Source organism: Macrosteles quadrilineatus, unplaced genomic scaffold (assembly GCF_028750875.1).
Source record: "Macrosteles quadrilineatus isolate MER2022 unplaced genomic scaffold, UCM_ALF_1.0 Scaffold_4__1_contigs__length_99947679, whole genome shotgun sequence".
Lineage (NCBI taxonomy): Eukaryota > Metazoa > Arthropoda > Insecta > Hemiptera > Cicadellidae > Macrosteles > Macrosteles quadrilineatus.
Genome location: NW_026542597.1, coordinates 4,278,430 through 4,301,533, shown reverse-complemented (window position 1 = coordinate 4,301,533; position 23,104 = coordinate 4,278,430). Strand labels below are relative to the sequence as shown.

Here is a 23,104-nt window from a genome sequence, read left to right as displayed (position 1 = left end):
ATTAAAATGGTCGTGTTCTATTACCTCACAGCTGATTTAACAAAAAAGTAGTTCTTAAAAGAATGTAAAATACTCTATGTTTTACATGTTTCGTTCATCAAGATTGTAATTTTTCATTACAAAATATACTTCAAATTTTCAAATCTCCTTAAAATGTCATGTGAAGTACTTGATCTTAAATTTGGTGAAAAACGATATTGTATTGTGATTCCTACGCCCTTGTCCGCCGGCTCCAGTGGCTCCACCACACCAGTTAGTTAAGTCAAAAGAAAAGTTCCTTTTGATCAAGTGTTTACAGTGTGTTAGTAACGTCAAATATACTTTTATTTAATGCTGCTGATGTGTTAAGGTAAATTTTAACGCATTTGTAACTTATATTATAACATTTTATTGCTTTGTGCTCAGAGATATTTTCATTTTACGCACCATTATCTATCCAACAAAGTTACAATTTTTGTATTAATCATCTTAAGTAGCGGCCATTTTGTGTGGGCTCATCAATATTATTGCAGAAAAGATTTTCTTTAATTCAATAAAAGGCGAAATATACACCTGGATTGGATTTAATAAACACGAATTTACTTCTAAATCAGTGTTTCCACAAGAAGTGGCGTGAAAATCTTAATTATATCAGGTAACTTAGCACATTAGTCATATTCCGACGGTGCTGAAAAAGGTATTTTAAGCCATGAACATTAAATAGGTATTCTTCCTGGATTGTATCTATCACCGGTGTTTGCATTACTTGAAAAAATTCTTCTCTTCATGCTTAGACAGCTTGAAGATTCATGTATTTACAGAATTATAACGTGGATAGCCTAAACTTACTTAACTTATTGAACCATTTTTAAGCTCAGGCCTACCTAGGCCTTGGCCTATTGGATCATGGTGTAATTGGATTATTCATGTTAGCCCTATGAATTCTAAATATCGATGTCTTTATTCATCTCGATCTGTCTAGTCTAAATCAGCTGTAACTTAGGTCTATTCTTAGCTCTAGGCTCAATTTCTGAATCTTAGGTTAATAAGTTAAATAGTCTAGGCATAGGCCTAGGCCTACCTAAACAGTTTAAACTTATCTGGTAAAAGGCCCTACTAGGCCTAATACTTTTTTAGGCAAATATTTACTGTAGGCCTATTTACATTGGGATATGATGTACTTAATTTGGTACGGTATTTATTGCGACGAACGTGACCATGGGAACCTAACTTATAGGCCTATAGATTTATATCACTAGAAACTAGATTTTTAGCTGAAAATAATGGTGCAAAAATGTTTCCGCGCTCTCAAATATTAACAGAGTTTCGGCTGTTTTAAGTTTTATTTAGGCTACCGGTAGGCCTATTTTGTTTTTTTGACCTAACCTATTTATAAGCCTATGAAATGTTCTCTCCAGATACTTGATATATTCAGTAATTGTAAGTAATTAAAGTAGAAGACTCACTTTTTACCAGGAAATAACATAGCAAAAATGTCTCCGAGGCCACAAATATTAACTAGCCTAAGGTAACTTAAGATAATTTGTTTTGATTTCCTTTATCTACCATCTTATTCTAGTCTGCTACTGCTTGCCGCATTACGTAATTACGGAACGGACTAACTGTTACTTGTAAAACTATTACTGAACCTGAAATGAAAATGAAAATACGAAATTGAAGAGAAGAGAATAATAAGTCAATCAAGTCATTTAAATTACACGTGCTACAAACATCTAAGAAACAACACGGCACTGAATAACTTATTTCAGAATGATTTTATTTAGACATGTGTGGAAGGCAAGTCGGGCTTATGCGGATTCGTGACTGTATTAAGTGTTTTGAAGTTAGGTTAGATTAGGAAGGTAAAGTGTAGGTTATAGTGAACTGAGTTGATAATTTATATTACACACAGGCAGTTGTTGTGCTATTAAAATAGTGTGTTAAACACAATGAAATAACGATTTCAAAAATGCGATTTCAAGGTCCTTGGGGGCTACAATGGGAATTTCTTCATCCTGGGAGTCACTGTCAGTGTCATCCTCTGGTGCTGTTGTTGGTCGTTTGTTGATTATTCCTTCTTGTTTTATCTTTTTCTTAACTTCGCGTATCATTCGCCGCCCTTTTTTTTTTTTTTTTTTTTTTTAATAGAGGGCCAGGCTTACAAGTTACCATGGGATTGCATCGCAGCTAGAACAGCTTATTGTGCACCCTCGTTCACAGGTCCTCATTCTCCGTCAAATCACAGGTCCTTGGTGAACCGTGAGAGCCTCTTGACAACATGGTGACCTGTTCTTCCCTTTGATCTCCCATCAATAGGCCAAGGGATCTCATACGCAGACCTTGTAGGGCTGGGCACCTAAATATACCTTCACAGCTTTCACAAGGTCTCTGGCTGGGGCAAGCCGTAGCGAGATTTCCCTGAAAGGACTCAGCTCCTGAACTTGCTTGACCAGCCAATCCTTTGTGGCTGCGTCAGCACAGCCTCCACCTTTCTTCCTGGAGGCTTCATTAGAGTCAGCTTTGGGGGTACCACCCTTGCCCTGCTTTTTCCCAGCATCCTAGTTCCCGGAGGAACTGGCTTTACAGGCAGCAGAGTTAGGGTGCTTGGCAGCCCACACCAGCCTCCTCTCACTTCTGGATAGCACCTTTTCGCCTTTGGCTAAAGCATCCGCTATCCTCCGTCTTTGCAACTCACCCCTGGAAAGTCGTTTTTCGTACGAGGGATCTCATACGCAGACCTTGTAGGGCTGGGCACATAAATATACCTTCACAGCTTTCACAAGGTCTCTGGCTGGGGAAAGCCGTATCGAGATTTCCCCGAAATGTCTCAGCTCCTGAACTTGCTTGACCAGCCAATCCTTTGTGGCTGCGTCAGCACAGCCTCCACCTTTCTTCCTGGAGGCTTCATTAGAGTCAGCTTTGGGGGTACCACCCTTGCTAGATGCTTTTTCCCAGCATCCTAGTTCCCGGAGGAACTGGCTTTGCAGGCAGCAGAGTTAGGGTGCTTGGCAGCCCACACCAGCCTCCTCTCACTTCTGGATAGCACCTTTTCGCCTTTGGCTAAAGCATCCGCTATCCTCCATCTTTGCAACTCGCCCCTGGAAAGTCGTTTTTCGTTCCTTTCCGGTTTCTGCGAGCTTGTCGTCATCGTCAGATTTCATTAGACCTTCCTCCTCCATTTGGGTCAGACTGTCTACATTGTTCTCACGAATACCGGGTATTTAAGTCCACCTCCCCAGTGACCCGATTATATAGGTAAGGGGTGTGTACGACTGGGTTACCCCTGGTTCCCAGAAGGCTCCGTTAAGACACTGAATATTAGGCCCCTAGTGCCACAAGACTCTTGGCATGGATCGCATTATACCTTAGTCTAGGGCCCCCCTCACTTGGTTCTGTAGGTGGACCAACACCCAGTGGCAGAAGGTAGCTCTCCGCAGCTTACAAGTGAGAGTTGGGGTTTAGGTTGTGGCCAATCTGCCGAACCAACCCCGCATGCGAGGTTTGGCCGGAACGGCGCGAAATTTTCTCCCACTCACTAAACCCCCATACCTTCCATTCGCCGCCCTTCCTTTTCTTCTTCCATTTCCCTCTTCTTAGCTTCTTTTTTCTCCATGTAGGCGGGATATTGCAGGCACCTTTTAAAAGGTGTTTGCATACTATTGGAAGGACAGCATTTTGATGAAGTGGTGTACGGACATGTTGCTGGCAGAGGCATTCCTGAAATCAAAAGAAAAAACATTACACTTTAATAATCATTGTAATGTAAAATAAACGGTATCAGCATTCTGACACATACTTTCTATGGTCTATTTTTGAAGCGACTAGTCGCTGGTAGCCGAGAAACTCATTGAATTTTGGTACTATTTTAATATTGTAGTACGATTACTCGCTAGTTCTTTCATAAGTGTCTCCTTCCTTACTATTAAATACCATACCCGCTTCATTCTTCTTATTCCTTGTGTTACGAAGCAACTCCTCGGTCCTCACAAATTTTTCTTACACCTAAAAACAAGAGAAGTCGTCTTTTGATGACATGGCAATGCTTTAAAACACTAGAAGCTCAATAGAAGCATTTCACTGTAACTCGCTACTACTAGTCGCCTAGTGTGACTGCAACGATGAAATTACTGGCGAGTGCGTACGTGTGACTTGGCCTATAGCAACCAAGTGTTGCCCCGACAACACCCACATGGGATACATGTGTGGTGCCAGGCTGTCGTGATGGCATGTTGTCCGGGTGGCACCTTGATGCGCTCCCCGTAATGGTAAAAAACTCATTTAAAAGTGGTTCTAAATTCAAATTCTTATTTCACCTATCACTACGGTATTTATAAATATGAACTTACTGGATTATCTGTTAAAGCCTTTCCCATAAACAATACTTATTATTTTTAAGCCCCCCCATGGATGGCTAATTTACACTCTACAGTAACCATGACATCTCTATATTCATAGTTTCTCCCCCCTAAATGGACAAAAAAATCCATTTAAGATATTTGGATAGGCCCTTCATCTTTATGAAACATTTTGAGTGGACACTAACTAAGCCTACAGATATTTATTCAAATCAGTCTTAATTGTCACACAAATAAAAAACATTGATAATGCCACATTTTGAGACATTGCAATATGTGGTGCAAATTGTTAGCAGTAGATTAAGTGCAAGTTACACTTAAGCTATTGTATACAGTATTAAAAGTAAATGACTGATCAGAAGTTGTGCAATTAAAAAAGTCCATCCACCCTATTAACATTCACCTATCATGTATTAAAGGTGGGCATCTTTTCACCAAGTTTAAGTAGGCCTAATGAGTTGTAACCATATCTGACTGAGATGAGATTTACCTTCGATCTTTGGTCAAAAGAGTTAAATCATTAGACTGCTTAGTCATTGATTAGACCAAAACAGTAGCTTACTGTCCAGTTGACAGGAGACTGGCTAAAACCCAGTGTCCTACAATACCTTTTAGTTGGGTACTCACTTGTCTGGCAAGCTACAAAATGTTAGGCACGGGTACCTGTAGTTTTGTAGAGCTATCCATTCCCATTAAGTTTGGAAGGTTTAGTCGTATTATGCCTACTCATATTTGTGGTTTATTTTAAAATAGAGTACAATAGATTCAATACTAATTTTGTATGTCCAAACAAATTTTGGGAACGATGTAGGCTAATTGGGCTGTTCCCATAGTTTTAGGACGGTACTAATATACAGTAAAGCTCGTGCGTTTCCTGGTGGAGCCTGAGGTAGGTGGTTAGAGTTGCTCTGAACCGGTTTTTTAGGAGTGGGGGTACGCCAAAAATCAGTCTGCGCTCTCACCCTGTCCAAGCAACATCAAGGATACACTCTTTTTAAAAAACATTCGGGATGCCAGTTTGATTATCTTAAAACTTAAGTTTATTTTTAAGTTTACAGGGGTGTGAAAATACAATTTCTTAGGTTATGTTTAACCCTCCGAGTGTTAGCCTATGTGCCGCTTTTGCGACTCACAAACACTGTTTATGGCGACGGCTATGGGACTGACTGAATCGGATTGAACTGGATCGAGTTAGGTATAGTTTTTTTCAACAGATTCAGAGCTTTCTCCTGATGTCTGTTCCTATACGCTTTTCATTTTAGTTCCAAAAATATTGTAGCAGACATCTGACGTGCGTATTTGTAAACAGCTTGGTTAAAACCTCGCACCGATGACTGATGTGTTTTATTACGTTTATCATTGTTTTAGTGTTAAAAATCAAAAGTAGTGATATACGTGGTGCATTATAAGAAGATTTAAGTGATTTTGAAGGGCTGGTTGATGACCCTGAAGAAGTAGGTAGTGATATTGATGTAAATTATCAGCCATATTCCTAGCTATGGTTCTAGGCTATGCATTCATAGCTAAACTCTAGTTACCAAAATCTGTTTTTTGCCCATAACTTATTTATTTGCAAACCTACTTCCTTATATTATTACATTTTTGGAATCCTCATAAAATTCTGAACAAAATGGCTATTTTAAAATATTTGTAGACCTATAAATCGTAACAATTTATTGAGCGCAAACATACATTTTTTTCATTTATTTTATAATTTTTGAGAAATGTTAACCCCACAAAAATTGTTGAACATTTTTTTTGTAATATTTTATATGTTACATTGAAGCCCATAATTTTCCAAACAAAATGATATATAAAACAGTTTACTTTACATTGTTTTCAAGTTTCTCTCTATCTATACATTTTAATAAAACCCTGCGATTGCACAATAAATGGGCGAACATTAAGACCAAAACTAGAGACACTTGGAGGGTTAAGCCTTAGTTTTGTATAATGGTAATGCATAATTTGTACTGGTTTTTGCCCAAGAAAAATCTCTGGCTCATTAAAGAGTAATTTTGGAGTAGGCTACTTATTAAAAATAGCCTAGGCTAGGCCTACTCTAAATTTTATTATAGAGAATTTAATAAAATAAATGCTATCCTCCGTTCATAAACATTTTCATATTCCTCTTAATGAGGTAAAAAATTATATATTTATTGAAAATACATTTTTGTTATGGAACCCTTAATTAGCCTACATTAATATGATCACACAACTCGTGCAAGCAACCTGAACCACCTCCGCACCGCGATCCCAACTCCTGAAAAATGCTGAGAAATGTCTTTAATCAGACTAGTAGCAGAATAGGACGACGACGTCAACTTCCCCTCTCGCGCTCGGCTCCCCACTTGCCACTACAGCGCTTCACACCCAGGCTTCACGAAGAAACGCACGAACTCTAGTAACTAAACCCACCATAGCCTAGAATAACAAGTGTAAGAAATGTAAATCCTAAGTCATAATTCTTAAAGATATCACATTTAAATCTAAAACTATATTGTCATTGAGAGTTTTCTTAACATTGTAAGTTATGTTGTAGTTTAACACTAGAAAACTGTGTCACCTAGCATGCTGAAAAATGTCTAGGTAGTCATAGTGTAGGCCTACGTTATCTAATTTATCTTATCTTCATGTTGTACTATCGATCTGAATATTTGGTAGGTCCAGAGTTAAAAGCAATTGCTGAACTTGGAATAAATAAAGGTATTGATCCATCTCAATAGCTTGTTTGTCAAATATGGTTGCATCTGTTACCTCTCTTTCCTTTGAATGTTCCGTTTGTTTTGAAACATTCGTGATTTTCTTTAGATTAATTAATTAAATATATTTTTGATTACTGTATTTATCTAATGGAAGTTGTGTTGTTTGTTTCTTTTAAGGAGGAATATATTTTCCTTGTTACTGTAGATGCCATATAATAAATTAATACATATAGGCCTAGTAGACCGATTTTTAAAACTAGGTACTGGTTAGGCCTACTTGATTTTCCTAAGTTTTTAAATTGAAATCTATTATAAATAGCACGATTAATGTTTTCTGCCAATTGCAAGATTTTATATTTAGTGGAGATTTGCATGCTTAAATTAACTGGTCTCATAGAGAACTTTTTTTCTGTTGATAACATATCCCAAACTGGTAAAAACTGTCTGTGGGTTCAATAGTAAAACCATAGACTAACCAACACAAGTAGACTTCTCATCCCATTGTAAATTTTGAAGCTCGTTTTTCATGCCTAGTTCATGTACGCCACACTAGGCGCTAGTGTCGACGAAATTTTGTTTCTATTATTTTAGGGTTAATTTGTTTCATTTGTGCTTTACTGTTTGGTTAAATAACTAGGGGACAATTTATTGTTTATGATTAGATCGTATTATTTGGTTAAACGAGGTTTTAAATGTCTGTATTGACGGGAAACAAATTGTAAACAAAACACGACCTCTACATAAACCATACAGAACTAACAATAAAATTGTCTACAGGAAATTGTTCCATTAGGATGAGAAATCTGCTAAGGGAGTATGTTTTATCTATGGTAAAACCATTGTAAAAACACTGTGCTTTAATTTTCATGTGTTATTTATTTTTGTTTTTTTTTTTTATCAAGACTTCATTATTTGACAAAGTTAGGGGTATATGATAAAAATGTTAATAAACAATAAAAATAAAGTCTTAAGTGTCCAGAATTAGCATTTGCCCATTTTATCTACATATTTTGTCTTTAAAATGATTAATTGTATATTTAATTCAAAAGCAAAGTTAAGGGGATATGGCAGTGAAATAATGATTTTTTTTTCAAAAAAGTGATTTTTTAAATTTGTCTATTATTTATTATTTATAGGTAATGCTATAAATAAGAAAAATTGGTCAAAATAAAATTTTTTTTAGTGCTGAGGCTATATTAAGAAAAATACGGAAAATATTTTTGAGCGGAGCGAGCGAAGCTCTTATACGTCGACTCTTTATGCATTTTGTAATACGCAAACTCCTCCTAAGTTAGATGGCTGAATCAATCGTTTTCAAATTTTGCATGGTGATAAAGACCATATCGGTGAGTGCCAACATCTATATAGCATTAAAAAAGTCTCTCAGGAATACACCACACTGGGTCTCATAATTTCAATGTAATCCTTATGGAAGCAGTATTTGACACATAAACAAAGACATATATGATCAGCTGTTGACTTTTGAATGCAGTAGATAAAGAAATAGCTGATAGCATTATTCCACAGTTATTAGAACAGAAACGGTATGGATCATAAATATTATCAAATGACGACACTAGCTTGAGGTCTGTGACGTAGGAAGTGGGAAGGAAGTAGTAAATGTGGGCAGTCTGGAGTGTGGGAACTGTTTATGACGATTAGATAAGGTGTCTGATCCTAAAATGCTATGGGAAGGGAAGGAAACAGGTTCGCGACGTAGAAAGTGGTGAAGGAAGTAGTAAAGGCGAGCTGTTTGGGGTATGGGATCTGGAGTGTGGGAACTGTTCATGACGATTAGATAAGGTGTCTGATCCTAAAATGCTATTGGAAGGGATGGAAACAGGTTCGTGACGTAGGAAATGGTGAAGGAAGTTGTAAATGCGAGCAGTCCGGAGTGTGGGAACTTTTTATGACGATTAGATTAAGGCATCTGCAATCCTAAAATGCTATGGGAAGGGAGGGGAACAGGTCTGTGACATAGGAAGTGGTGAAGGAAGTAGTAAATGCGTGCATAAGTTTGAAATACCTAGTGATAATGTTAAGGAAGTTAGCATTTTCACTGCCATATCTCCTTAATGGTTAATCTCCACAAAGTGCCATCTAAAAATGTGTGTTTGTTTTTGCAGATGCCATAACCGGCTGTAGGGTACTGTATTTAATTTTCTTATACTCTTTGTAGGGCAGTTTTTGTACCTGATTCACATTAAAAACCCCAGAGATTACCATGAATATCCATCCAATCTTAGCTATGATATACAACAATGCAATTTTTCCTAGTCAAAGTTAATCGAGGAATGTATCCTCTTTAGAGTTATTGTTTTACACCAGAAGAGTCACTTCATTGTTAGTTGTACAATTGAAAGAAAATTGTACACTCAACTTTTGTTTACGAAAATTGTACACTCAACTTTTGTTTACATGCAGATAATTAAATTTAAATTGTTATCAAAGTGCTAGAATTATAGGAAAAGTTGTTTTAAACCTTTGATAGAGAAAAAAAATTGAAATTGTTCCACATGATAAAAGTGTAGTTTTTAAGTTTCATATAAATAAAATTTAGAGTTTGTGAAATGAGTTATGAAATGAAGTTAATCTTCTTTCTTCTTCAGGAAAATAATATCTGTCCTCAACAAAGACTTTATTTCAGTACTCTTTTCAATTGCAAAGGTTTTAGGCTTCTTAACCAGTCTTTATCTCTTGGGATAAAGATTTGTTGCGATTATGGATATATTTAATTAGGAAAATACAGCCAATTTTATTATTTTGACCTGTTTAGCTTACGTCAATATAAAGGGTTTAGGACAATACTTTGATTAACTAAGTTTACGTCAGGGAACCACTACAGTAGACTCCCTCTCATCCGGACACCTTTTAACTGGACATCGGTTTAACCGGACTACACTCGACGGAAATGAAATCTCTTTAACGGGACAATTATTATCAGCACATTGGTTTAACCGAACTAGATCGGCAGGAAGTGGGCGGTACTGTAACGACTGTTCTCGTGGGAAAGATTCGAGACCAGTGATTACATGTCTAAATACAATGCTCTCCTAAATTTAAGTCGAATATCACCGTAAACGGTCCATTTTATTGAGTTTTTGGGGACGTCGGCTTAACCAGAATAACCGTTATCCGGACTGGCCTCGGTCCCAAGGAGTCCGGATAAGAGGGAGTCTACTGTAGGTACATTCGTGTTTCAAAATGTTCATGTTAGTAGCCTAAACTTTTTCTTCTTAGCTAGGCCTATTTTTTTTTAATCTATTGTTTTTTTCCATACAACAAACAAACACAAAATTACATTCACACAAGAAAAATACCTCCGCCGCAGCAAACCTTCAGACTAAGCGAATTCCCATTTGCCTGATTGGATTTACACTAAAATGTCTCCTTAAAAAAAACACACATTTATTCCCTATTTAAATAAAATTAGATTAACGAGTACTTAGGTTTGCTGCAACAGGTAGGGTAAAAAGGTGTTTTTGTTGTAAAATGTTAATAGTTTAGTAAGAAATGAATGTATTTTACATATTCTATCAAAATATGTTCATAAACAAGCAAAGTTGACTTATTCTCCATAAGAATAACATAGGAATTTTAAATTTACAATTTTTTGGAATTTTCTCCGTAACCATTAGGCGCATAATAACGCTTCAGTAAGCCCTGTGGAATGCCATGTAATACAGTTCCTTGGTCACTTATCACGCCGTTCGCCCGTGTACGTTGAGTACGTCCAGTGAGACGTACTCAAATTTTAGGAGAATTTGAAACATTGAAGGCATATAGGCTTGTAAGAACAAAGGCGGTATCATTGGATAAAGGGGATTCATTACTGAAAATAGTGAATAAGTGACTGTATACCAGCGTTTCCCAAACTATGGGTCGCAATTCAACGGTGGGTCGCGGGAGGAGACAAAGCATTAAAAATGTTTTTATTACTGGGACTCGTAATTTTTCATATAGCCTACTGGGAGCAGTCTAGTGAGCACCAGAATAAGACCGAATGGGTATAGGGTTTTTGAGCAAGAATAACGCTGAGCTCTAGAATTGTGATCAAAGAAAATTTCTTCAAAGTTTTAGTTTGACTTTTAATTTAGTACTAGTGGCTTGTAATCTCGAATGAAAAAAAAAAAATTGTAATATTTAAACAAACTCAGAATCAAATTATCTATGTGCCAGGATAGGTATCCCTGTACAACATATCTTTTGTGTAAAAAACAGTTTGTTGTTTTTCTTTGTTTGCTTTTGATGTTATTTTCAATAAATACCTAATTTAAATGCCTCCAGAGGTTTAACTTTGCTAATGGCAGCAAACATGTATGTGAATTGGTTTACTAAGGTAGCCATGGTCTTTTGGTTTATGATGATAAAAAGCCTTCCCTTATTGAAATATGGGAAATTTTCTTCGTCAAGTATGAAAAGTCAAATAAAGGTGTGTTGAGATAAGCTTAGTTCTTGGTCAAATCCGCTAAATTAGCACCCCAACTCAGTTATTATTATTTTTAAGTTTATACTCCTTTTGTAAAGGTTTGACAAAATTAGTGTTAAGTAAAGGCATCCCATTGACCAAACATAACCCTAGATTTGTATCTGATCAACAATAATAAAACTGCTATTAGCCTAGTGTAAGTTTATGTAGTGGTATTCCTCTTAAAGGTGCGATTGACTTTACATATTCTACAAAAAAAGGCCCAATCAACGGCTGATTACTAACTATTTTGCGACTGTTTAGGGTTCCATTGCCCAGTTATCGTAACCAATCACTAAATTACTTTTAATCAGCATCTTCAACATGCATATCTTTGGTTAGTTTTAAGAAACGGAAACTACCTCTAGGTTTTACTGTTATATATGGATGCTCCCTTTACTAGCATGCATGCTAAGCTATATTATTCGAACCTTTTTTGCTTAGAGCAACAGGTTTCTCTATTGTTTAGGTGAAGTGGTGGAACATTATGGCTATGGTATTATGGTAGATGTGTAATGTGTATAGAATACTGTAAATTTAAAAAAGCAAATTTTATCAAACTGTGTCCTCCCTTATTGCAAACGCAAAGCTTGAGTATAACTGCAATAAGCATTTTATACTAATATTCCAACCCCGTACGAAGGACGGGTACTCTGCTAGTTTACAATAAGTTCTTGTAAATAGTAGGCTTAAAATTTTGTGTAAATCATTAATAATTTCTAAAGCAATAGTGTTTTAGACTAGATTTTTTGCTAGCATTTTTTTAATAGCATCACCATCCTTACAGTTTTTATTTAGTTGTATGTTTCTCAGTGTCATGATAATAATTAGGCCTATAATAATAAATAGTTATGGCCTAATATTATTTAATAGGTGGGTCGCAATAAAATGTTAGGTGTTGGTGGGTCGCCAAACCAAAAGTTTGGGAACTGCTTGTTGTATACAAATACAAATTTTAAAAGTTAGATTGGATTCCCATTGTATTTTTTGTAGGTTTATGTTTTTGTGATAAAAAATTGTTTAAATTATAAAAAGTAGTAGGCCTATAGAAAAACAAGACTACTAGCCTAATATTCGTAGTATGGATTTCACCTTCTTTATCCTTATTAAACAACCAACAATACATTTACTTCGAAATGCAGTTATCCATTTATCTTTGCTCAAAAAATAGTCATGAGCAATCAACATAGGCCTACTTCACTTTAAGGTCTAGATACTTTTACACATTTTATAACCTAATTTTCAACAGTAATATGGACATAGGGTAATGCAACCTAAATTCCAAGAAAACACAGGGAACATTTTGAACCCAATTTTGTTTAGAAAAAAAGGCGTATCGATTGTTCTGTTGAAAAACACAAATATTAAAATTTTTTTAGAATCGTGCGCTAAACGTATCACAATCACCACTTTCAGTGTATGCAACACGTCACTGAGGATTCATTGTTTGCATATCGTAGTTAAAAATTATAAAGTTGAATATATTTTCTTAAATTATTCGTAGAAACAAAAGCTCATTAATTTAATGAAAAGTTGTCTGAAATATTTTTATTTAAACAGTAGGACAGCATAATTAAATTTACTTTTTTAGCTCTTGTCCTCTTCATATCAGTACGAAAATATTTTCCCCGCTCAATTGAATGGCTATGAGATACCTAGCCTACAATTATTAATTACTCTAACACAAAACAATGAAAATCTTAACATAGGCCTACCGGCCTACCTTGAAAAATGCACTCAAGATGTAAATATGCACTTCCTCTTCGAATAAGTAGCCTTACATGTTTAATTTAACTGTCTCTTCACTATAGGTTTTCTCCAAAATTGTAAGAACTTAGTACTGCTACTGCTTCAAAAGAGGCCTGGTTCTGTTCACCTATTAAAAAAATGTGTTTCTTAACAAAAAATTGACTCTTGTAGTAGTGTTATCATTTGTATTTTGTTTCAGGTGTGATGATGTAGAGTAATATTAAATACAAGACTTGATTTGCACACTAGAAAACGTAAGAGACTCACGTGTTAAGCGGATGGTATTTAGAACTGGGGAGTAGACACCATGACTATTGCTACGAGAGGACAGGGGATCGCTGTGGACCCGCCTCCTGATGGCCAGAATAATGTACAGGTAACTCACATGCTTACTGTCAAAAACTCTTAACATAGCTCTAAATAGTTTTTAAACATCTCACAAAATGCCTTCATGATTAAACATAATCTGCATGTATAAGTTGCTGTTTTGATCATTGTTATTATTATATTAATAACATTTATACTTGATGTTGTTACTAGTTCAATAAATGGGAACCACCTGCAGTAGTTGCAGGTAGTTTTATCGCCTTTATATTTAACCGACCTCAATTTTTTTAAGCTGTATCAATTAGGGTACATAAAGGAGATGGCTGAGATATATTTGTTATGACTAAAGCAATAAGTTAGATGTAGTCCCAAATTAAACAATTCTATATATAATTCAGTTTTAAAAATCTTTGTACAACTAAATGCAATAAGTTACAAATATGCTTCCAAATGTTTAAATTTTGTCTTAAATTGTACAAGATCTTTAATGTTCAAAGATGACAAACTCGTCTACGACACAGATTTTTCTTATTGGAAATCTTTTGTGAACGCATACAATGATGGTTGATTCACTATACAAATTCAACTATCTGTGCGTTCTCATAAAGGTCTCTTGCCTGTATTCGACAGGTCAGAGAAATACAAACAGGATTTACCCATGCTTTTTATAGATTAAACTAACAAAAAAGAAAATAGCTAGAATAGATTGAACAGTTTAAAACAACTTTCCTATATGCAAAGTCAAACTGAAAGCAAGACGAAAGTCCAAACTGAAAGTCAAATGCAAAGTAACTTAAACTGAAAGCCAAACTCAAAGTCATCCAAACTGAAAGACAAATTCAAAGTCGAACTGAAAGCAAAACGAAAGTCCAAACTCAAAGTCATCCAAACTGAAAGCCAAATGCAAAGTCGAACTGAAAGCAAAACGAAAGTTCAAACTCGAATCCATCCAAACTGAAAGCCAAACTCAAAGTCATCCAAACTGAAAGACAAATTCAAAGTCGAACTGAAAGCAAAACGAAAGTCCAAACTCAAAGCCATCCAAACTGAAAGTCAAATGTAAAGTCAAACTGAAAACAAAACGAAAGTCCAAACTGAAAGCCAAATGCAAAGCCACCCAAACTGAAAGCCAAAGTCAAACTGAAAGCAAAACGAAAGTCCAAAGCCAAAGCCACCCAAACTGAAAACCAAACTAAAAGTCGCCCAAACTGAAAGACAAAGTCAAAGTAACCCAAACTGAAAGCCAAACTCAAAGTCATCCAAACTGAAAGACAAATTCAAAGTCGAACTGGAAGCAAAACGAAAGTCCAAACTCAAAGCCATCCAAACTGAAAGCTAAAGTCAAACTGAAAGCAAAACGAAAGTCCAAGCTAAAAGTCGCCCAAACTGAAAGACAAAGTCAAAGTAACCCAAACTGAAAGCAAAACGAAAGTATAAACTGAAAGCCGCTCAAACTGAAAGCCAAACTCAAAGTCACCCAAACTGAAAGTCAAATGTAAATTCAAACTGAAAGCCAAAGTCAAAATAACCCAAACTGAAAGCAAAACGAAAGTATAAACTCAAAGCCGCTCAAACTGAAAGCCAAAAGTGAAGTCAAACTGAAAGCAAGACGAAAGTCCAAACTCAAAGACATCCAAACTGAAAGTCAAATGTAAAGTCAAACTGAAAGCAAGACGAAAGTCCAAACTCAAAGCAGTCCAAACTGAAAGCCAAAAGTGACGTCAAACTGAAAGCAAACCGAAAGTCCAAACTCAAAGTCATCCAAACTGAAAGCCAAATGCAAAGTCGAACTGAAAGCAAAACGAAAGTTCAAACTCAAAGCCATCCAAACTGAAAGCCAAACTCAAAGCACCCCAAACTGAAAGCCAAACTCAAAGTCGAACTGAAAGCAAAACGAAAGTCCAAACTCAAAGCCATCCAAACTGAAAGTCAAATGTAAAGTCAAACTGAAAGCAAAACGAAAGTCAAAACTCAAAGCCACCAAACTGAAAGTCAAACTCAAAGTCATCCAAACTGAAAGCCAAATGCAAAACTGAAAGCAAAAGGAAAGTCCGAACGCAAAGACAAACCCAAAGCCACCCAAACTGAAAACCAAACTCAAAGTCATCCAAACTGAAAGTCAAATGCAAAGTCTAACTGAAAGCAAAACGAAAGTCCAAACTCAAATCCACCCAAACTGAAAGCCAACGGCAAAGTAACCCAAACTGAAAGCCAAACTGAAAGCCAATAGCAAACTCAAAGCCGCCCAAACTGAAAGTCCAAACTCAAAGCCACCCAAACTGAAAGCCAAACCCAAAATCATACTGAAAGCAAAACGAAAGTCTAAACTCGAAGCCGCTCAAACTGAAAGCCAAAAGTGAATTCAAACTGAAAGCAAGATGAAAGTCCAAACTCAAAACCACCCAAACAGAAACCAAACTCAAAGTCATCCAAAGTGAAAGCCAAATGCAAAGTCAAACTGAAAGCAAAACGAAAGTCCAAGCTAAAAGTCGCCCAAACTGAAAGACAAAGTCAAAGTAACCCAAACTGAAAGTCATCCAAACTGAAAGCCAAAAGTGTAGTCAAACTGAAAGCAAGACGATAGTCCAAACTCAAAGCAGCCCAAACTGGAAGCCAAAAGCGAAGTCAAACTGAAAGCAAGACGAAAGTCCAAACTGGAAGTCAAATGCAAAGTCAAGCTGAAAGCAAAACGAAATGTCAAAGCCACTCAAACTGAAAGCCAAACTCAAAGCAACCCAAACTGAAAGCCAAATTCAAACTGAAAGCAAAACGAAAGTACAAACTCAAAACCACCCAAACTGAAAACCAAACTCAAAGTCATCCAAACTGAAAGCCAAATGCAAAGTCAAACTGAAAGCAAAACGAAAGTCCAAGTTAAAAGTCGCCCAAACTGAAAGGAAAGTCAAAGTAACCCAAACTGAAAGCAAAACGAAAGTATAAACTCAAAGCCGCTCAAAACGAAAGCCAAACTCAAAGTCATCCAAACTGAAAGCCAAAAGTGAAGTCAAACTGAAAGCAAGCCGAAAGTCCAAACTCAAAGCAGCCCAAACTGAAAGCCAAACTCAAAGTCATCCAAACTGAAAGTCAAATACAAAGTCAAACTGAAAGCAAAACGAAAGTCCAAACTCAAATCCACCCAAACTGAAAGCCAAAGTGAAAGTTACCCAAACTAAAGGCAAATGCAAACTGAAAGTCCAAACTCAAAGCCTCCCAAACTGAAAGCCAAACCCAAGATCAAATTGAAAGCAAAACGAAAGTCGAAACTCGAAGCCACCTGAACTGAAAGCCAAATGCAAAGCCACCCAAACTGAAAGCCAAATGCAAAGTCAAACTGAAAGCAAACCGAAAGCCCAAACTCAAAGCAGAACTCAAAGCAATCTCAAAACCTCCCAAACTGAAAGCAAAACCGAAAGCACAAACTGAAAGCAAAACCAAAAGCACAACTCAAAGCAAACTCAAAGCCAAATGAGCGTGGTATATATAAAATAGGTCAGTTGAGTAAAGATATTAGGATATGACTGTGATATGACAAAATAAACAGGCGATGAAATCAGAAGATGGCAATTTGAATTTAAGAATAAGAAGGATAAGAATATTTATTTTCTTCCAGTAATACAAATATTACAATAATTAAAATTACAATGCAAAACACAATAAAAATAAATTGATATTAAACAATTCTATTCAAACTAAATGTCCCACGTGTCAGACTGACTAAGAAGAAAAAAAACACTGGCCTATTCACAACAATATTAACGACAATGATTATTGTTATAACAACAATATTAATCCTATTTAAAAGACACAAAGACACCCTTTTCAATTCTAATTTAGCATGTAGATTTTCTATGTAAAAAATGTTAATTCCAATGAACCCCGTCATTCATAAAATGCAATAAGTTACAAATATGCTTCCAAATGTTTAAATTTTGTCTTAAATTGTACAAGATCTTTAATGTTCAAAGATGACAAACTCGTCTACGACACAGATTTTTCTTATTGGAAATCTTTTGTGAACGCATACAATGATGGTTGATTCACTATACAAATTCAACTATCTGTGCGTTCTCATAAAGGTCTCTTGCCTGTATTCGACAGGTCAGAGAAATACAAACAGGATTTACCCATGCTTTTTATAGATTAAACTAACAAAAAAGAAAATAGCTAGAATAGATTGAACAGTTTAAAACAACTTTCCTATATGTAAAAACTGTGTAGGGTACATGTTTAATTTTTTTATTTTTTTTTTACTAAAAAAATGCTTTAATTTTTTTTGTCAATTATTTTTTTTACAATTAATTGATTTGTAAACATAAATTTTCCTCTATTAATATGACAAAATAGTAAATTGCATGCTGCATAATTCACTTTCAGATAGTAAATCAGTATTATTTGGTCACCACAACTCAAACATGCTTCAGATTCGAAAATAGAGCGAAAAGTTCACTTTCACAGTCCGTCAACTATAAATAGAATTGTATTTAATACCTTGTACAAATCCCTGAACAATTTAACATTACGTAATATGATTTGTCAAGAAGTAATACTGTCCTACGTAAAGTAATGGAACTGTGTAATCCTCGCTTCACCATTGTGCGGGATCTGGTTCATATATCAACATGAGTAATGGGCGTTACTTCGTCCATTACTTTTGATCTGCATCAGTTGTAGCATGTGTTAAGTAATTAATAACGGTACGATTGTATAACAAGCATATATACTCTTTGTAAAATAAATGTAAATGTATTGAAAAAACTGAGTCACAGAACAAACATTACACTATTTGTCTGAATAAGCTTACATCCAACACTTTTCTGCAAGAATGAACTTTGTGTATGATTTCCAGGTCCGTGAAGTTGGCGTACCCATATTAGCGTATCCACTTTTGATCATACCAATCGTTAGTTCATCGTTAGTTCTCGATAGTTCCCAAATTTTTTCGTTAGTTCTCAAAAAATAAAAAAGTTATAGCCGATTATAAGTGGGTACGCTAACTTCACACTTCCGGGTTCTAGCACGCGCCGTTTTCTGAGGAGAAATGTTTACATCTATATACCAATCGTTAGTTCTTCGTTAGTCCTCGATAGTTCCCAAATTTTTTCGTTAGTTCTCAAAAAATAAAAAAGTTATGAGGCATACAAAGTGGGTACGCTAACTTCACAATTGTACAATTTCCAGCGGGAACAGTTTTTTTACTATAAATGCCTATATCTATATACCAATCGTTAGTTCTTCGTTAGTTCTCGATAGTCTCCAAAATTAACGTTAGTTCTCAAAAAATAAAAAAGTTACGAAGCATAAAAAGTGGGTACGCCAACTTCACAGTTATAGAATTTCCAGCGGGCACAGTTTTTTTAATATAAATGACTATATCTATATACCAATCGTTAGTTCTTCGTTAGTTCTCGATAGTTCTCCAATATTTACGTTAGTTCTCAAAAAATAAAAAAGTTAAGAGGCATACAAAGTGGGTACGCCAACTTCACAATTATAGAATTTCCAGCGGGCACAGTTTTTTTACTATAAATACCTATATCTATATACCAATCGTTAGTTCTTCGTTAGTTCTCGATAGTTCTCCAATATTTACGTTAGTTCTCAAAAAATAAAAAAGTTAAGAGGCATACAAAGTGGGTACGCTAACTTCACAATTGTACAATTTCCAGCGGGAACAGTTTTTTTACTATAAATGCCTATATCTATATACCAATCGTTAGTTCTTCGTTAGTTCTCGATAGTTCTCCAAAATTAACGTTAGTTCTCAAAAAATAAAAAAGTTACGAAGCATAAAAAGTGGGTACGCCAACTTCACAGTTATAGAATTTCCAGCGGGCACAGTTTTTTTACTATAAATGCCTAAATCTATATACCAATCGTTAGTTCTTCGTTAGTTCTCGATAGTTCTCCAATATTTACGTTAGTTCTCAAAAAAAAAAAAAAAGTTAAGAGGCATACAAAGTGGGTACGCCAACTTCACAATTATAGAATTTCCAGCGGGCACAGTTTTTTTTACTATAAATACCTATATCTATATACCAATCGTTAGTTCTTCGTTAGTCCTCGATAGTTCTCCAAAATTAACGTTAGTTCTCAAAAAATAAAAAAGTTACGAAGCAAAAAAAGTGGGTACGCCAACTTCACAGTTATAGAATTTCCAGCGGGCACAGTTTTTTTACTATAAATGACTATATCTATATACCAATCGTTAGTTCTTCGTTAGTTCTCGATAGTTCTCTAATATTTACGTTAGTTCTCAAAAAATAAAAAAGTTAAGAGGCATACAAAGTGGGTACGCCAACTTCACAATTATAGAATTTCCAGCGGGCACAGTTTTTTTACTATAAATACCTATATCTATATACCAATCGTTAGTTCTTCGTTATTTCTCAAAAGTTCTCCAATATTTACGTTAGTTCTCAAAAAATAAAAAAGTTAAGAGGCATACAAAGTGGGTACGCTAACTTCACAATTGTACAATTTCCAGCGGGCACAGTTTTTTTACTATAAATACCTATATCTATATACCAATCGTTAGTTCTTCGTTAGTTCTCGATAGTTCTCCAAAATTAACGTTAGTTCTCAAAAAATAAAAAAGTTACGAAGCATAAAAAGTGGGTACGCCAACTTCACAGTTATAGAATTTCCAGCGGGCACAGTTTTTTTACTATAAATGCCTATATCTATATACCAATCGTTAGTTCTTCGTTAGTTCTCGATAGTTCTCAAAATTAACGTTAGTTCTCAAAAAATAAAAAAGTTACGAAGCATAAAAAGTGGGTACGCCAACTTCACAGTTATAGAATTTCCAGCGGGCACAGTTTTTTTAATATAAATGACTATATCTATATACCAATCGTTAGTTCTTCGTTAGTTCTCGATAGTTCTCCAATATTTACGTTAGTTCTCAAAAAATAAAAAAGTTAAGAGGCATACAAAGTGGGTACGCCAACTTCACAATTATAGAATTTCCAGCGGGCACAGTTTTTTTACTATAAATACCTATATCTATATACCAATCGTTAGTTCTTCGTTAGTTCTCGATAGTTCTCCAATATTTACGTTAGTTCTCAAAAAATAAAAAAGTTAAGAGGCATACAAAGTGGGTACGCTAACTTCACAATTGTACAATTTCCAGCGGGAACAGTTTTTTTACTATAAATGCCTATATCTATATACCAATCGTTAGTTCTTCGTTAGTTCTCGATAGTTCTCCAAAATTAACGTTAATTCTCAAAAAATAAAAAAGTTACGAAGCATAAAAAGTGGGTACGCCAACTTCACAGTTATAGAATTTCCAGCGGGCACAGTTTTTTTACTATAAATGCCTAAATCTATATACCAATCGTTAGTTCTTCGTTAGTTCTCGATAGTTCTCCAATATTTACGTTAGTTCTAAAAAAAAAAAAAAAGTTAAGAGGCATACAAAGTGGGTACGCCAACTTCACAATTATAGAATTTCCAGCGGGCACAGTTTTTTTTACTATAAATACCTATATCTATATACCAATCGTTAGTTCTTCGTTAGTCCTCGATAGTTCTCCAAAATTAACGTTAGTTCTCAAAAAATAAAAAAGTTACGAAGCAAAAAAAGTGGGTACGCCAACTTCACAGTTATAGAATTTCCAGCGGGCACAGTTTTTTTACTATAAATGACTATATCTATATACCAATCGTTAGTTCTTCGTTAGTTTTCGATAGTTCTCTAATATTTACGTTAGTTCTCAAAAAATAAAAAAGTTAAGAGGCATACAAAGTGGGTACGCCAACTTCACAATTATAGAATTTCCAGCGGGCACAGTTTTTTTACTATAAATACCTATATCTATATACCAATCGTTAGTTCTTCGTTATTTCTCAAAAGTTCTCCAATATTTACGTTAGTTCTCAAAAAATAAAAAAGTTAAGAGGCATACAAAGTGGGTACGCTAACTTCACAATTGTACAATTTCCAGCGGGCACAGTTTTTTTACTATAAATACCTATATCTATATACCAATCGTTAGTTCTTCGTTAGTTCTCGATAGTTCTCCAAAATTAACGTTAGTTCTCAAAATATAAAAAAGTTACGAAGCATAAAAAGTGGGTACGCCAACTTCACAGTTATAGAATTTCCAGCGGGCACAGTTTTTTTACTATAAATGCCTATATCTATATACCAATCGTTAGTTCTTCGTTTTTTCTCGATAGTTCTCCAATATTAACGTTAGTTCTCAAAAAATAAAAAAGTTAAGTGGCATACAAAGTGGGTACGCTAACTTCACAATTGTACAATTTCCAGCGGGAACAGTTTTTTTACTATAAATGCCTATATCTATATACCAATCGTTAGTTCTTCGTTAGTTCTCGATAGTTCTCCAAAATTAACGTTAGTTCTCAAAAAATAAAAAAGTTACGAAGCATAAAAAGTGGGTACGCCAACTTCACAGTTATAGAATTTCCAGCGGGCACAGTTTTTTTAATATAAATGACTATATCTATATACCAATCGTTAGTTCTTCGTTAGTTCTCGATAGTTCTCCAATATTTACGTTAGTTCTCAAAAAATAAAAAAGTTAAGAGGCATACAAAGTGGGTACGCCAACTTCACAATTATAGAATTTCCAGCGGGCACAGTTTTTTTACTATAAATACCTATATCTATATACCAATCGTTAGTTCTTCGTTAGTTCTCGATAGTTCTCCAATATTTACGTTAGTTCTCAAAAAATAAAAAAGTTAAGAGGCATACAAAGTGGGTACGCTAACTTCACAATTGTACATATCCAGCGGGAACAGTTTTTTTACTATAAATGCCTATATCTATACGTATACCAATCGTTAGTTCTTCGTTAGTTCTCGATAGTTCTCCAAAATTAACGTTAGTTCTCAAAAAATAAAAAAGTTACGAAGCATAAAAAGTGGGTACGCCAACTTCACAGTTATAGAATTTCCAGCGGGCACAGTTTTTTTACTATAAATGCTTATATCTATATGCCAATCGTTAGTTCTTCGTTAGTTCTCGATAGTTCTCCAATATTTGCGTTAGTTCTCAAAAAATGAAAAAGTTACGAAGCATAAAAAGTGGGTACGCCAACTTCACAATTATAGAATTTCCAGCGGGCACAGTTTTCTAAATAAAATTCCTTATATCTATATACCAATCGTTAGTTCTTCGTTAGTTCTCGATAGTTCTCCAATATTTGCGTTAGTTCTCAAAAAATGAAAAAGTTACGAAGCATAAAAAGTGGGTACGCCAACTTCACAATTATAGAATTTCCAGCGGGCACAGTTTTCTAAATAAAAATGCTTATATTTATATACCAATCATTAGTTCTTCGTTAGTTCTCGATAGTTCTCTAATATTTGCGTTAGTTCTCAAAAAATGAAAAAGTTACGAAGCATAAAAAGTGGGTACGCCAACTTCACAATTATAGAATTTCCAGCGGGCACAGTTTTTTTAAATAAAAATGCTTACATCTATATACCAATCGTTAGTTCTTTGTTAGTTCTCGTAAGTTCTCCAATATTTACGTTAGTTCTAA

At 35.1% G+C, this 23,104-nt stretch overlaps 1 protein-coding gene and 1 pseudogene across 3 annotated transcripts in view; both read left to right on the top strand.

Annotated features, from left to right (window-relative positions):
- The first annotated feature begins 238 nt into the window (after nucleotides 1-238).
- The window catches only part of LOC128991669 (serine/threonine-protein phosphatase 6 regulatory ankyrin repeat subunit B-like), a 38,235-nt gene continuing 15,369 nt past the window's right edge, over nucleotides 239-23,104 (top strand). For all 3 annotated transcript variants that reach the window (XM_054414761.1, XM_054414757.1, XM_054414758.1), the window contains exons 1-2: nucleotides 239-349; nucleotides 13,456-13,632. The gene's annotated coding sequence lies outside the window, so the exon portion shown is untranslated. The remainder of the gene's footprint in view (nucleotides 350-13,455; nucleotides 13,633-23,104) is intronic.
- LOC128991694 (uncharacterized) lies at nucleotides 4,206-13,461 on the top strand (annotated as a pseudogene).